Here is a 17343-nt window from a genome sequence, read left to right as displayed (position 1 = left end):
GAAACAGGCTGCCTGGAGTTCAACCCCAGCTCCTCCACAAACTCCTGAGTAACCCTGAGCATTTGCTCACCCTCTTTGTACCTCAGTTTCCTCCCCAGTGTAGGGATGATAGTGGCGGGGCCAATGAGGTAGAGTTGTGTGGTTTAAATGAGTGAAGATCAGGGCACTTCCCTGGTGGTCCAGTGGTTAAGAATCCACCTTCCATCGCAGTGAAGTGGATTCAATTCCTGGTTGAGGAGCTAAGATCTTGCATGCCGCAGGGCAACTAAGCCTGCGGGCCGCTACTACTGAGCTTTCGCACCGCTATGAAGACCCAGCGTAGTCAAAAAAATTTTTTTTAATTTAAAAAAAATAAATGAGTTAAGATCATAAAGTGTTTAGACACAGATGTTTATGATAGACACAGGGTAAGTGCAATACCAGTGCCAGCTGATTTAGAATATGTATTTATGCGAATTGATATTTACCGAGAACTTTCTACATGCCAGGCACTTGGTTAAATACCTATACGTATTATCTCATTTAAACCTCACAATAACCCTATGAGGTAGGTACGATTATTACAGCCACTTGAACAGATGAGGAAGTGGAGATTCAGGAAGGTTAAGTTCCCCAGGATCACAGAGCTTTTGTGACAGCAGAACGTATGGGCTAATCACAAAAGGACAAATACTGTGTGATTTCACTTATATCAGGTACTGGAATAGACAAATTTATAGAGACAGAAAGTAGAGTGGTGGGCCTGGGAGGAGAGGAGAATGGGGAGTTAATTTTTAATGGATACAGTTTCAGATGGGGAAGATGAAAAAGTTTTAGAGAGGGATGGTTGCACACCAATATGAATGTACTGAATGTCACTGAACTATATGCTTAAATGGCTAAAATGGTAAATCTTGTGTTATACATATTTTATCACAGTTGGAAAAGAAAGTGTATGTTAAGCCACTACACTCATAATTTTTTAAAAAATCTTGTGGGTTAAGCCTTTCTAAAGGGATGGATGGATAGATGGATGATGGGTGGACAGATGATGGAAAAGATGCATGGAAGATGGGCAGATGGGTGGATGCACGGATGGGAAGAAGGAAGGAAGGGAGGAAAGAGGGAAGGGCAGGGGAGAGAGGTGGGTTTCCTTATTTATCCATTCAATAAATATCTAAATATCGACTGTGAACCAGTCACTGTCCTAAGAGCTGGAAGGAAACGTAGCAGTGAACAAGAGAAGCAAAGATGCTGTTCAGTGTTTATAACTATTATCTGCATGTTGTATACAGTCACAGAGAAGTAATATCTGGGATAAGAGAATTTTAATGAAAATTTCCACCATTAACTGATAACTCATTATGTATCTAACGCTGTGCTAAGCACTCAGCACGTATTTACAACTCAATAAGTCCTATGACTTCTTATCCCCATCTTCAGATAATAAAAACGAGATACAAAGAGGTTGAAGAACCTGCCCAAGGTTGTGTAGATTAAAAAAAGTATCTACTTCAGGACAGAAGCAGATGCATCCGGACAAAGGTTTGACAATTTGCTGAGAACTCGTTTCGGCTCGCCGCCCAGGAACACAGTGCCTCTGTTGAGCATCTGCACATCTTGGAAGGTTTCAGGGCCACTCTCTTGCTGGTTATCTCGAGACTTGTTCTCGCCCTGCTTCACACCCACAGCACACTGTACACATTGTTTCTTACTCCCTTCCTGCCGTGTCCCTGAAACATGGGATAGCGTCCAACCCTCAGCTCCCCAACTCCCTCACTCTTTACTCAAGTCCTGCCAAGCACTGCTTCCAGAAGATTCCTCTCCTATTTTCACCCAGGCCTTCATCAGTTCTTGCTTAGGCTCTTGAAAAGAAAATCAAATGTTTATTACACACCTGCCAACTATAGACCCCGTACTGGACACCTCTTACGCATTCCCTTGATAGTTAATATTCCCAATAATCTATTATTTTCTCACTTCACAAGTGGGAATGCCCAGCTGGCATTACTGTAACAACTCCTCATCTGGTCTTCTTGCTTCAACTGATTTCTGTTTTGTTTTTTTTTTTCAATTTTTCAATTGAAGTGTAGTAGATTTACAATGCTGTGTTAATTTCTGCTGCTCAGCAAAATGACTAAGTTTTATATATATATATATACACACACACACAATCTTTTTCATATTCTTCTCCATGATAATTTATCCCAAGATATAGAATATAGCTATACAGTAGGACCTAGTGGTTTATCCATTCAATGTATAATAATTTGCATCCACTAACCCCAAATTCCCACCCCATCCCTTCCCCCCACCCTTGGCAACAAGTCTGTTCTCTATGGCTGATGTCTCAGCCAATTTCAATCCATTCCTTTAAAACTAGCAGCCAGCAGGGCTGAGTTTAGCATTTGGGTCCAGGTTTGGGGATCAGGTTTCTGCACCTATACCCCCAGCTATTCTCTCTCAGCCTCAGTTTCCTCCTCTGTAAAAGTGGGCTAACGGTGGTACCCATCCCCATAGGATTGATGTGTGGATTGAGACAGCCCTTAGCACAGTGCCCAATTCAGAGCAGGAGACCAGTAACCAGTAGCTTTTATTATGGTTTGCATTAGTCAGAGTAGACTCACCTGTGTAACAAATAACCACCACCCCCCCAACATCTCAATGGCTTAACATAGTGAAAAGTGACTCATTATTCACAGAATAACAGCAGGCCCCTCATCACATGGTGACTCAGGGAGCCGGGTTACTTCCATCTTGAAGATCCACCATTTAGGTCCTCAGATCTTCTCCACCAGCCAGTAAATTCGGGAAGAGAATGTGGAGGATTGTGCATGGGGGTTTTGTGGGGTAAACCTGTGACTCAGTCATCTCCAACTCTGCAACCCCTTTGACTGTAGCCCACCAGGCTCCTCTGTCCATGGAATTCTCCAGGCAAGAATACTGGAGTACATTGCCATTTCCTTCTCCAAGGAATCTTCCCGTCCCAGAGTTCAAATCCAGGTCTCCTGCATTGCAAGCAGATTCTTTACTGTCTGAGCCACCAGAGAAGTCCTGCCATAGACCTAGAAATGGCAAATACCATTTCCATTCCAGTTGATTGAATAGAACTCAATCACATGGCCACAGAATAGTCTGGAAAGGACTTCCCCGGTGGTCCAGTGATTAAAACTCCACGCTTACACTACAGGGGCACAGGTTCCGTTCCTTGCTTAGGAACTAAGATCCCGTATGCTGTGCAGCATGTCAAAAAAAAGTCTGGGAAATGCAGTCTGACTCTGTGCCTAGAGGAAAAAAGAGGCATTTTGTGAGCACTCAGATATTTCTACCACGTGGTGGCTACTGTTGTTCCCCAGCCTGTCAATCTAATCCTACCTTTCCTTGACTTCAAACTTTCTAGCACCTTCTGTGGCAGTCAGGGCAAAACCAAACTCCCATACCAGTCATATCTGGACTCAATTCCTGCCACACAAATCATAAAGGATTTGTCAGAAGAGCCGTGCACCTCATCCCCTCCCTTCTCAGGCCGTTCCTTCTGTTGGAGCTCTCTTTTTCTCTCTTGGCCAACTTCTGCTCCTAACTCAAATCTCAGATCAAATATTTGTCCTTTTTCCCGGGCCAACAACATGCCAAGTGCCCCTCCCCCGCTAGAGCCAGGATTGGACTCAGGAGCTACAAAACCAGTGGTTGTCCTCAGAAAATCTGAATGTCATTCAAGCCGAACAACGTGTCTCCACAACATGAGAATTTTTCTGTGGTCTGAGGTCCCCATGTGCAATGTGGTGGTCTCCCCAAACCACCGGGATGATTAGTAAGTACACTGGGGAAATGGTACCATTCTCAGAAATTGTTTTACTGGAAAACTCTTCAGCCTTCCAATCCCAGGTCTGGTTGACATGACCAAAGCCTCTAATTTTTATCTCTGCTTGGATGGCAACATTTTAAGACATCTTTGCATCCTTAGGTACCTGTCTGCCATCTACCATCAAGTCTAAACAGAGTAAAAGAACAGGTTGCCTTTTTCCTAAAAAACCACTTTCTCCTCCTTTCTCATATTGATGGCTGCACTATTATGGAGAAAATGTAATGCTGGTGCCATGGCAACCACCTTGGGATCACGAGGTGCAACTTGCTAGACGTGTGAATCCTTGATGACATCACCAAGGCACCAGACAGTCCTAAGACCAGCTACTCCAGACTTCTTGTTAAATAAATATACTCTTCCCAGAGAACACCCCAAAGCAAGTGACTTCATAAATGGTCTGTGGGATATTTTAAATTTTCAAGGAAAATTACTTGATGCTCATATCTGTCAGACACAGTGTGAATTACTAGCTAAGTAGTTCACACTTTTCTATTAGATGGTCTTACATTCCTTTCAATGACATCATATCTTTGCAACCTGGTTTTATGGGGGTTGTCTTAAAAAGAAAAGTGCCACATGAAAATCAGTGTGGAAAGGAAGTGAGATTGGCAGTGTTCAATCCTATATCAAGCCCTGAGAAAGTGTGCAGTGCTCCAAAGGCATACATATCCCATGGTAAGCAACTGTAGTATTTAAAAATGAAAGTTATTAAAGAGTACAGTTAGTTATTTGTGTTATTAAATAACAATTGAGTTATTTAATTATAGTTATTTAAGAATGAAATAAAATATTTTTTCTTTCAATATACATGAATTTTCTTTAATGGTGACTAAGTTCAGTTCAGTTCAGTTCAGTAGCTCAGTCGTGTCTGACTCTTTGCAGCACGCCAGGCCTCCCTGTCCATCACCAACTCCTGAAGTTCACCCAGACTCACGTCCATCGAGTCAGTGATGCCATCCAGCCATCTCATCCTCTATCATTCCCTTTTCCTCCTGCCCCCAATCCTTCCCAGCATCAGAGTCTTTTCCCATGAGTCAACTCTTTGCTTGAGGTGGCCAAAGTACTGGAGTTTCAGCTTTAGCATCATTCCTTCCAAAGAAATCCCAGGGCTGATCTCCTTCAGAATGGACTGGTTGGATCTCCTTACAACCAAGGGACTCTCAAGAGTCTTCTCCAACACGACAGTTCAAAAGCCACAATTCTTCGGTGCTCAACCTTCTTCACAGTCCAACTCTCACATCCATATATGACCACAAGAAAAACCATAGCCTTGACTAGACAGACCTTTGTTGGCAAAGTAATGTCTCTGCTTTTCAATATGCTATCTAGGCTGGACATAACTTTCCTTCCAAGGAGTAAGTAGTTAGGCAATAAATGTTGTGTTTTTTGGACTTAACTAATAAATGTAACTATTAGATATTCTTTCTGGCCAAGGAACACAGTGAACCAAGAAAGTCTGAGAGCCTCTGAGTAAATAGTACATGTCCTTCTCTTTCAGGCACTGGGGGCTGAATTTTCTATCCTTTGTAGCAGAGAACAGTTATTGCTGATAAGCTCTGTCCCAATATACCAAAGATACTGGGCTTTCAGTTTAATAATTTCTTCTTAAAACAAGTCACTCTCAGTAGTGATGCAGATGCTTGCTCATTCAGGCCGGTCATGAGATCTGTGCTCTGTGGACAGCCACAGAAGCACGCAGCAGAACAGTGACCAACCAGGTTTTTGGACACTTTAATCAATGGAAACTGATAAGAGACCAGACAAGAAAATCAGGCAACACTTTACTGAGACTCCTGCTCCAGCAGGAGGGAGTAAAAACAAGTAAAATGTCCCCTTGATCACTCCCAGGTGGGGGGCTGGGGGGAGGGTGGCGAGCCAGTTCCTTAAATAAGGTGAAGGTAGGAGTGGATTGGTGGGTCGGGCCAGAGGGGCAGCTTGGGTGGTCTGCCCACCCCCTTAGCAGCGTGGTATGCAGGTGTATGCACAGACCCTGTTTTGCTCCCAGCACCTCAGTTAGATTTTGGTCTTTTTATATCTTCTGTGTCCTTAATTTGGCCCAACTGTGCATGCAGGCAGTTATTGTTAGTCCTTTATAGTTTCTTTGTATTTTATTGCTCCAGGAGATGTTTGTCCAGGAGCAAGCACTGCAGCAAAGGGTCTCAGGTCCCAGCCTCTCAGAACATCTCAGTGTCTTCTGAAACTGTGCCTTTATTTCTATTTAAATAGCTCTGCCATTTGTTTGCAGCTATGATTGCTCACTTGGAGCTCAGGGCAGGTTGGTTGGTAGAAATGAATCTGGTTTTCACCTTTCTGGCTGCTCAGATTACAGATTTAGTTTGAACCTGAGCATCTTCCTTCCCTGGAGAAGCCACCAGCACCCTATTTTCTCCCCTGCCGTATCAAGTTCAAATATCAATGTCTTTGGAGTCACTAGTAACCAGAATCAGACATGCAGGCCCCATTGTGTCAACTTAAAAAAAAAATGCACAACGTGAGAGTTGTGAGTTTAGTTTTATTTGGGGCAACATGAGACTGCAGCCTAGGAGACCCCACCGCGGCTCTGAGAAGCTTCTCCAAAGAGTCAGAGGGGAAAGGCCCGCATATATGTGATTTCAGTGAAGGGGGAATACACTGACTCAAGGATGTATTTTCCCAGAAGCTTTCTGCTGGTCTCATGAAGCTTTAGTTAGTCACGAGGAACAGTCACCAGCATGAAAGATTTTAGTGCTTTTCTAGATATGAGGAGATACAAGGATTGGGCTCATAAAATCAGCTCCTGAAAATATCTATCTAAAGACCTGTCCTGCCGGGTTTTACCCTGAGTACAGACTGCCTCCTTTCTGCTCTTCACCTTGAACTCCTTTCAGATAGTGTTGGAGGTCAGCAGCTGCAGCAGCACATGAGTTAATCCTTATAGAAGTAGACGGAGGAGGAAATGGCAAACTACTCCATATTCTTGCTGCAAGAACCCCATGAACAGTATGATGAGGCAAAGAGTGCCCATTATTGTTGCTCATTTGCTCAGTCATGACTGACTCTTTGCAACCCCATGGACTGCAGCACACCATGCTTCCCTGTCCTTCACCATCTCCCGGAGCTTACCCAAATTCAAGTGCGTTGAGTAGGGGATGCCATCCAACCATCTCATCCTCTGTCGTCCCCTTTTCCTTCTGCTTTCAATCTTTCCCAGCATCAGGGTCTTTTCAAATGAGTCAGTTCTTCGTATCAGGTGGCCAAAGTATTGGAGTTTCAGTTTTAGCATCAGTCCTTCCAATGAATATTCAGGACTGATCTCCTTTAGGATTGACTGGTTTGATCTCCTTGCAGTCCAAGGGACTCTCTAGAGTCTTCTCCAACACCACAGTTCAAAAGCATCAATTCTTTGGCATTCAGCCTTCTTTATGGTCCAACTCTCACATCCATACATGACTATGGGAAAAACCATAGCTTTGACTAGACAGACCTTTGCCAGCAAAGTAATGTCACTGCTTTTTAATATGCTGTCTAGGTTGGTCATAGCTTTTCTTCCAAGGAGCAAGTGTCTTTTAATTTCATGGCTGCAATCATCATCTGCAGTGATTTTTGAGCCAAAAAAAATAAAGTCTGTCACTGTTTCCATTGTTTCCCATTCCATTTTCCATGAAGTGATGGGACCGGATACCATGATCTTGGTTTTTTTAATGTTGAGTTTTAAGCCAGCTTTTTCACTCTCCTCTTTCAACTTTCATCAAGAGGCTCTTTAGTTCCTCTTCACTTTCTGCCATAAGGGTGGTGTCATCTGCGTATCTGAGGTTATTGATATTTCTCCTGGCAATCTTGATTCCAGCTTGTGCTTCATCCAGCCCAGCATTTCACATGATGTACTCTGCATATAAGTTAAATAAGCAGGGTGACAATATACAGCCTTGACGTACTCCTTTCCCAATTTGGAACCAGTCTGATGTTCTATGTCTGGTAATAACTGTCATGTTCTAAAAGTGCCCATGGCAAGCGCCACCTTGTAGCTGACAGTCAGAACTCTTTACAGCCAGAAAGTCACTGGGCTGAAGGAGAAGTCCACTAAGTCTCAGTGTTAACAGGAGGTCATTTGCTCACCATCTGCATGTTTGGGACAACAATGAAAATGGTAGCAACGGACTTCCATGGTCGTCCAGCGGTTAAGAGCACTTCCTCTGCAGGGGCCTTGGGTTCAATCACTGGTCGGGGGAGTTCCTCATGCTGTGCAGGTAGGTCAAAAAACTTAAAAAAAATTTTAATGGTAGCAATAATGTCTACCATTTGCTGAAGAGCTTGACACTATGAGCATATTTCATACAAAAAATCAGAATGTTCCTATGTTGTCATTTTTTTTTATTTTGTTATTTTATATACTATTTGGACAGTAATAACCATTAAAATTAAATAACTCTACCCAGTGGCTCAGCGGTAAAGAATCCTCCTGCAATGCAGGAGCTGGAAGAGACATGGGTTCAATTCCTGGCTCAGGAAGATCCCCTGGAGGAGGGCCTAGCAACCCACTCCAGGATTCTTGCCTTGAGAATCCCATGGATAGAGGAGCTTGGTGGGCTATGGCACATAGGGTTGCAAAGAGACACAACTGAAGTGACTTAGCACAGAAGAAGAAACCCAAAGTGTCAACAAACATGAAAAGATAATAACCAGGAAAAAACTCAAGGGAAACAACAGAAGATGAATTTTAAAAACATGATTAACATCCCATACTGACAAAGAGGGAGAAAATGGGCAAAACCAATATATTTCTGGGAAAAGTGTACAAAGCTACAATATATTGTAACACAATCTTGCAATATACATGAAGTCTTTAAATTCACCTACCCCTAGACCCAAGGAGCCTTATGTTTGAAAAGCGATCCTATAAAAACAAAAACTCTAGAACGTTCTTGGTGGTACAGTGGATAAGAATCCACCTGCCAGTGCAGAGGACACAGGTTTGATCCCTGGGCTGGGAAGATTCTGGATGCCGTGAGGCAACTAAGCCCACGCACTGCAACTCCTGGAGCCCTCGCACTCTAGGGCCCGTGCGCCACAGCTAAAGAGCTCCCTGTGGCTCAACCACTGAAGCTGGTGCACCTGGAACCTGTGCTCCTTAACAAGAGAAGCCCCTGCAATGAGAAGCCTGCACATGGCAATGAAGAGTAGCCCCCACTCACCACACCTAGGTAAACCCCGTGTGCAGCAGTGAAACAGCAAGGGTAACCAAAATAAATACACAAATGCTTACAAACACACAAAAGCTCCAACTGGTGAGGGACATTGATTTCATTATTCTCTATTGGTAGCAAAAGCTGAGAACTATCTGAATGGTCATAATGCTGGAAACAGTTGAACTAAATAGGAACCATCTACCCTAGAAAGAATGTCTACTTTCAGTGTCCTGAACATCCCATTGTTTCACTCAGCATCAAGCCTTTGGACAGTCTGTTTCTTTTACCCAAACTGCTCCCTAATGCTGACAAAATCTTACTCATCCTTCATGTCTCAACAAAGATATAATGTTTTGTAAAGGTGTAAGAGAGAAAACATCATGAAAATGTAAATCACATGGAAGGGCCAGCAATTGAATGAATCTCTCAAACAAAGGGAAAGAAGTCAGACACGAAAGAGCACGAACAGTGGAACAGAAAGTTCAAGGACAAACTTTGGGAGGTAGTGACTGAGACGGGCACGTGGAGACTTCCTGGCTCCATCACTTTCTGTTTCTTGATTGGGTTCTGGCAAAGGGTGAGTTCACTCTGAAAATTCATCAAGCTGTTAATGATGCATGTACTTCTCTGTACGTACATTGTACTTCAATAAAAAGTTTAAAATAAACCAAATCTATTATATTTTAAGAAGTAGCCTTCCGGACATAACCAAGAGGAAATCTGTAGGTGAATCAACGGTACCTAAGAAGAAGACGCTGAATTCTATCTCTACATTGTTGCTTACAATGTTTTATCCCCATAAAATACAAAAATATGCACATTTAGAAATTGCCATTAAGAATCAGAAGCCTTGGACTTTGCTGGTGGTCCAGTGGTTAAGAATCCGCCTGCCAATGGAGAGGACACGGGTTTGACCCCTGGCCTAGGAAGATCCCACAGGCTGCGGAGGAACTAAGCCTGAGGGCCGCAACCACTGAGCCTGTGCGCCCTAGATCCTGTGTCCATAACAAGAGAAGCTACCGCAATGAGAAGCCTGCATATCATAAGGAAGTAGGAAGTAGCCCTCACTCATGGCGACTAGAGAAAAAGCCCTTGCAGCAGCAAAGACCCAGTGTAGCCAAAAAATAATAAATAATTTTTTAAAAAATCAAAAGTCTTCACTCTGCTGTTTGTTACTCCAGTAATTGAATTGTCATCAATAGCAATACAGGTTAACAGCCAGCAAGACCTTTTTCAGGCCTTGTACTGAGCATTTAACAAACATCACCCTGTTGGTTCTCATGACAGTCCTGTGAGGTGGGCGTTGTTCCCATTTTGCAGCCGAGGAAACCGCAGTTCAAAGATCTAGTGACTCACTAAAGGTTAGAGGTAATTAGGGTCAGAAATAGTTTTCTAACTCCAGAGTCTATGCTATTACAGGCCAAATGTCTCTGTAAGAGGTGAAGGTGAAAAAAGTTACAAAAGTGTTAATCGTTCAGTCATGACTGTTTGTGACCCCACGGACGGTAGCCTATCAAGCCCCTCTGTCCGTGGAATTCTCCAGGCAAGAATACTGGAGGGGGTTGCCATTCCCTTCTCCAGGGGACCTTCCCGACCCAGGGATTGAACCCAGGTCTTATGCATTGCAGGTGAATTCTTCACCATCTGAGCCACCACCAACTAGCAAAAAAAAAAAGAAACGAGAGATATCTTTTGAGAGACTCATTTGGTTTTTTATTATTTCTAAAAAAGCTTTATTGAGGTACAACTTATAGACAATAAATTACGGGTCAAGTGTACCACCGATGCTTTGACCTATGGTATACCCATGAACGGAGAAGGCAATGGCACCCCACTCCAGTACTTTTGCCTAGAAAATCCCATGGACGGAGGAGCCTGGTAGGCTGCAGTCCATGGGGTCGCTAGAGTCGGACACGACTCAGCGACTTCACTTTAACTTTTCACTTTCATGCATTGGAGAAGGAAGTGGCAACCCACTCCAGTGTTCTTGCCTGGAGAATCCCAGGGACAGGGAAGCCTGGTCTTCCCCATGGACAGGGCTGCCATCTATGGGGTTGCACAGAGTCAGACACGACTGAAGCGACTTAGCAGCATACCCATGAAACACGCTCCAATCAATATGCTGAACATGAACGTATCGTCTCCCCAGGTTTCCTTCTGACCCTGTTCCTGTTCTCAATCACTAATCTGCTTTCTCCCACCATAAGCTAGTTCTAATTTTCTAGAATTTCCTAGAAATAGAATCTAATTTATAGAGAACTAGTAACAGAGGAGCCTGGTGGGCTGCCGTCTCTGGGGTTGCACAGAGTCGGACACGATTGAAGCAACTTAGCAGTAGCAGTAGCAGCAGTGATTAACAGCAAGGAAGGGGGAGAGGAGCAATAAAGGGTTGGGGAGTGGAGGTAAAACTGTTGGGTGTAAGACAGGCTATGAGGATGTATTGTACAACATGAAGAATATAGCTAATATTTTGCAACCACTGCAAACAGAGTGTAACCTTTAAAAATTGTGGAAAAGTTTAAAAATTAAAAAAAAAGAAATAGAATCAAACAGCATGTGTTCTTTTTTTATCTGGCTACTTTCATTCAGTGTATTTACTTTTGATTCAACTGTCTTGTTGTGGGTCCAAAATTAATTTCTTTTGGTGGCTGTGTAGTATTCTATTTTTTATCCCTTCATCCTGAATGGACATTATCCAAGTTTGGGGATGCTACCAGTAAAGTTGCCACGAACATTTTTGTACAAGTCTTGGTTGCTGCTGTTGCTGCTAAGTCGCTTCAGTCGTGTCCGACTCTGTGCGACCCCATAGACGGCAGCCCACCAGGCTCCCCCGTCCCTGGGATTCTCCAGGCAAGAGCACTGGAGTGGGTTGCCATTTCCTTCTCCAATGCATGGAAGTGAAAAGTGAAAGTAAAGTTGCTCAGTCGTGTCTGACTCTTTGCAACCCCATGGACTGCAGCCTACCAGGCTCCTCCGTCCACGGGATTTCCCAGGCAAGAGTACTGGAGTGGGTTGCCATTGCATTCTCCACAAGTCTTGGTAGTAATATATAATTTCATTTCTCTCTGTTTTTTATTACTTATTTATTGGTTTTTTGTTTGTTTTTTGTTTTTCTGCTGTGCTGGGAAAGACCTGCTTTCTCTGGCTCCGCAGTGATTGGGGGCTACTCTTTGAAGCCCAGTACAAGGGCTTCTCATTGCAGTGGCTTCTCTTGTTGCAGAGCGTGGGCTCTAGGTGCACAGGCTCAGTAGTTGTGGTGCATGGGCTTTAGTTGCTCCTCAGCATGTGGAATCTTCCCAGACCAAGGATCGAACTCATGTCTCCTGCATTGGCAGGCAGATTCCTATTCACTGTACCACCAGGGAAGCCTGCTTTCACTTCTCTTGAGTAAATACCTAAAAGTAGAATGGTAGGTGTGTTATGTAACTTTTAAGAAACCACCAAATTGTTTTTCAAAGTGATTATAGATTCCCATATGCAAGGCTTTTAGTTGCTAATAGATGGATAGTGGTATCTTATTGTGGTTTTAACTTGCATTAATTATAACTAATTTTGTTGAACATCTTTTCATGTATTTACATGCCATCAGCCTATCACTTTTCACTTTCATGCATTGGAGAAGGAAATGGCAACCCACTCCAGTGCTCTTGCCTGGAGAATCCCAGGGACGGGGGAGCCTGGTGGGCTGCCGTTTATGGGGTCGGGCAGAGTTGGACACGACTGAAGCGACTTAGTGGCGGCAGCAGCAGCCTATCTTCTTTGCAGAAATGTCTGTTCAACTGTTTAAGCCATTCAAAAAAAATGTTAGTTCTTTGTTTTCTTATTACTGATTTTGGATAATACTATATATACTCTGGAGACTGTCAACTACATATTGGCACTTGCAGTGATCACTTGCCATCTACCTCTACAAAGATTAAAGCATATGCTGCTACAGCTGCTGATTTTCAGTACTACCTGAAAGGAGCTCAGTGTGGAGAACAGAAATGAGGTACTCTGTGCTCAGGGAAAAAACTGGCAGGACAGGTCTTCTGATAGATAGATATTTTCAGGAGCTGATTTTATGAGCCCAATTCTTGTATCTCCTCACATTTAGAAAAGCACTAAAATCCTTCCTGGTGATAACTGTTCCTAGTGACTAGCTAAAGCTTCACGAGACCAGCAGGAAAGTTCTGGAAGAATATGTGCTTCATTGCATGTATTCCTCCTTCACCAAAATTAAACATATACTGACCTTTCATCCTACCTCTCTGGAGCAGTTTCTCAGGGCTATTTGAGGTGCTGTCTCCCTGACCGCAGTCCTCATTGTGCCCCAAACAGCAAACTTGCAGCTCTCACATTGTGCATTTTTTTTGTGAACAAGACAACGACTTAACCAATAATGTGTTTGGCAGCTTTTTCTCCTAGTCTGTGTCTTGTCTTTTCATTGTCTTGTAAGTCAAACTCACTTGGGTTTATCTCACTTGTGAAAATGAACTTCCAGATAAGAGATCTCTGCACTGGGGCCGAGTTAAGGAAAAGGCCTTGGTCTTAATTAAGGATCTTCTCCAAATTTATTTTATCCTCTGTCTTCTCCTTCTCCGGATTTTCTAACTTATTCAGAAAATCTAGCCTGGGTAGAAAAATATGCTTTTCTCAAAAGTTTAGAGTACTAGTTTATCCCAATAATAGGAGAGAAATTGGATGGTAAGCTTAGGGATAAGGTGAAGTTGATAAACAGCAAAAAAAGTTAAGTCTTCAAACTTTTTTAAAAAGGATCTAGAATTCTGTGACAAACTTAGAGAAAAACATTCAGACTTGTTTTTACACTGAAAGAGGGGAAACCATTATTTGGTGGGTTTGAAAATGGCTGAGCCTAACTCATCAGAAGTAACTGGGTGTAAAATTAAAAGCAGTAGAAGAAGTAAAATAGTGAACTTCTTTGATTTTGCTTTTATTTTTATGACTTTGTTGTAAGAGTGAGTTTCTGTCAGTCAGATGTAAAATTTAACTCCTGACTCTAATAAAGTGTCAGACTGCAAATAACACCACCTTTCATGAAACATAAAAATGATAATATTTATATATTTCTCAAAATAAAATTGTATGATCATATTAAACATCGTTTTCCAAACAACATATATTCCTTTCCTCACCTCCAGCCCCCTCTCCGGCCTCCAGAAGGTCTGCTTGTGTGTCAACCTTCATTGACTGGTTTACATGTGTCTGTTGAGGTCAGCAGGTTCAAGAGAACTTGGTAGGGAGGACAGCAAGATCCTTTTTTGTGATACAGCTAAGTCCGAATGCCATTCTCCCTCCCTTTATCTGCTCTGTTATATATAAAATTCCAGGCACAGAACTAAATTCAAGACAAATTTATTGCATGGTCCTTTGCTTTAAAGGATATTGAGCAAGAATCTGATTTTAGAAGTTTATTTGTATGCTATAAACTTCTTTTAACTCACTGAAAATTAACAGAGACTAGGGAGATGAAGTTGAACGGTTCTATGAAGACCTACAAGACCTTTTAGAACACCCAAAAAAGATGTCCTTTTCATTATAGGGGACTGGAATGCAAAAGTAGGAAGTCAAGAAACATCTGGAGTAACAGGCAAATTTGGCCTTGGAATACAGAATGAAGCAGGGCAAAGACTAATAGACGTTTGCCAAGAAAATGCACTGGTCATAGCAAACACCCTCTTCCAACAACACAAGAGAAGACTCTACACATGGACATCACCAAATGGTCAACAGAAATCAGATTGATTATATTCTTTGCAGCCAAAGATGGAGAAGCTCTATACAGTCAGCAAAAACAAGACCAGGAGCTGACTGTGGCTCAGATCATGAACTCCTTATTGCCAAATTCAGACTTAAATTGAAGAAAGTAGGGAAAACCACTAGACCATTCAGGTATGACCTAAATCAAATCCCTTATGATTATACAGTGGAAGTGAGAAACAGATTTAAGGGACTAGATCTGATAGACAGAGTGCCTGATGAACTGTGGAATGAGGTTTGTGACATTGTACAGGAGATAGGGATCAAGACCATCCCCATGGAAAAGAAATGCAAAAAAGCAAAATGGCTGTCTGGAGAGGCCTTACAAATAGCTGTGAAAAGAAGAGAAGCGAAAAGCAAAGGAGAAAAGGAAAGATATACCCATTTGAATGCAGAGTTCCAAAGAATAACAAGGAGAGATAAGAAAGCCTTCTTCAGTGATCAATGCAAAGAAATAGAGGAAAACAACAGAATGGGAAAGACTAGAGATCTCTTCAAGAAAATTAGAGATACCAAGAGAACATTTCATGGAAAGATGGGCTCGATAAAGGACAGAAATGGTATGGACCTAACAGAAGCAGAAGATATTAAGAAGAGATGGCAAGAATACACAGAAGAACTGTACAAAAAAGATCTTCACGACTCAGATAATCACAATGGTGTGATCACTGACCTAGAGCCAGACATCCCGGAATGTGAAGTCAAGCGGGCCTTAGAAAGCATCACTACGAACAAAGCTAGTGGAGGTGATGGAATTCCAGTTGAACTATTTCAAATCCTGAAAGATGATGCTGTGAAAGTGCTGCACTCAATATGCCAGCAAATTTGGAAAACTCAGCAGTGGCCACAGGACTGGAAAAGGTCAGTTTTCATTCCAATCCCAAAAAGAGGCAATGCCAAAGAATGCTCAAACTACCGCACAATTGCACTCATCTCACACGCTAGTAAAGTAATGCTCAAAATTCTCCAAGCCAGGCTTCAGCAATATGTGAACTGTGAACTTCCCGATGTGCAAGCTGGTTTTAGAAAAGGCAGAGGAACCAGAGATCAAATTGCCAACATCCGCTGGATCATCAAAAAAGCAAGAGAGTTCCAGAAAAACATCTATTTTTGCTTTATTGACTATGCCAAAGCCTTTAACTGTGTGGATCACAATAAACTGTGGAAAATTCTGAAAGAGATGGGAATACCAGACCACCTGATCTGCCTCTTGAGAAATTTGTATGCAGGTCAGGAAGCAAGAGTTAGAACTGGACATGGAACAACAGACTGGTTCCAAATAGGAAAAGGAGTACGTCAAGGTTGTATATTGTCACCCTGTTTATTTAAGTTATATGCAGAGTACATCATGAGAAACGCTGGACTGGAAAAAGCACAAGCTGGAATCAAGATTGCTGGGAGAAATATCAATAACCTCAGATATGCAGCTGACACCACCCTTATGGCAGAAAGTGAAGAGGAACTCAAAAGCCTCTTGATGAAAGTGAAAGTGGAGAGTGAAAAAGTTGGCTTAAAGCTCAACATTCAGAAAACAAAGATCATGCCATCCAGTCCCATCACTTCAAGGGAAACAGTGGAAACAGTATCATATTTTATTTTTCTGGGCTCCAAAATCACTGCAGATGGTGACTGCAGCCATGAAATTAAAAGATGCTTAGTCCTTGGAAGGAAAGTTATGACCAACCTAGATAGCATATTGAAAAGCAGAGACATTACTTTGCCAACAAAGTTTCATCTAGTCAAGGCTATGGTTTTTCCTGTGGTCATGTATGGATATGAGAGTTGGACTGTGCAGAAGGCTGAGCGCCAAAGAATTGATGCTTTTGAAGTGTGGTGTTGGAGAAGACTCTTGAGAGTCCCTTGGACTGCAAGGAGATCCAACCAGTCCATTCTAAAGGAGATCAGTCCTGGGATTTCTTTGGAAGGAATGATGCTAAAGCTGAAACTTCAGTACTTTGGCCACCTCATGTGAAGAGTTGCCTCACTGGAAAAGACTCTGATGCTGGGAGGGATTGGGGGTAAGAGGAGAAGGGGACGACAGAGGATGAGATGGCTGGATGGCATCACTGACTCGATGGACGTGAGTCTGAGTGAACTCCGGGAGTTGGTGACGGACAGGGAGGCTGGCGTGCTGCGATTCATGGGGTCGCAAAGAGTCGGACACGACTGAGCGACTGAACTGAACTGCGGGAGATGTCTAGGAGGGCATAGGTGAGGGTATGTATGTAGCATGTGTGTGCCTGTGTGTTTTGCATGATTCTGTGTGTGTATGTGTGAGAGAAAGAGACAAAGAAAGAGAGAAAGAGGCTGGCTCACACACCAAAATATTGACACTTAGGACTGAATATTCTTGGTTGGGGGTTTCCCTGGTGGCTCAGATGATAAAGAATCCACCTGCAAAGCCAGAGACCTGGGTTCAACCCTCAGGTTGGGAAGATCCCCTGGAGAAGGGAACGGCAACCCACTCCAGTATTCTGGCCTGGAGAATTCCATGGACAAAGGAACCTGGCAGGCTACAGTCCATGGGGTTGCAAAGAGTCAGACATGACTGAGCAACTTTCACTTCACTTCACA

Source organism: Bos taurus, chromosome 25 (assembly GCF_002263795.3).
Source record: "Bos taurus isolate L1 Dominette 01449 registration number 42190680 breed Hereford chromosome 25, ARS-UCD2.0, whole genome shotgun sequence".
Lineage (NCBI taxonomy): Eukaryota > Metazoa > Chordata > Mammalia > Artiodactyla > Bovidae > Bos > Bos taurus.
Note: the sequence above shows the minus strand (reverse complement) of the source record.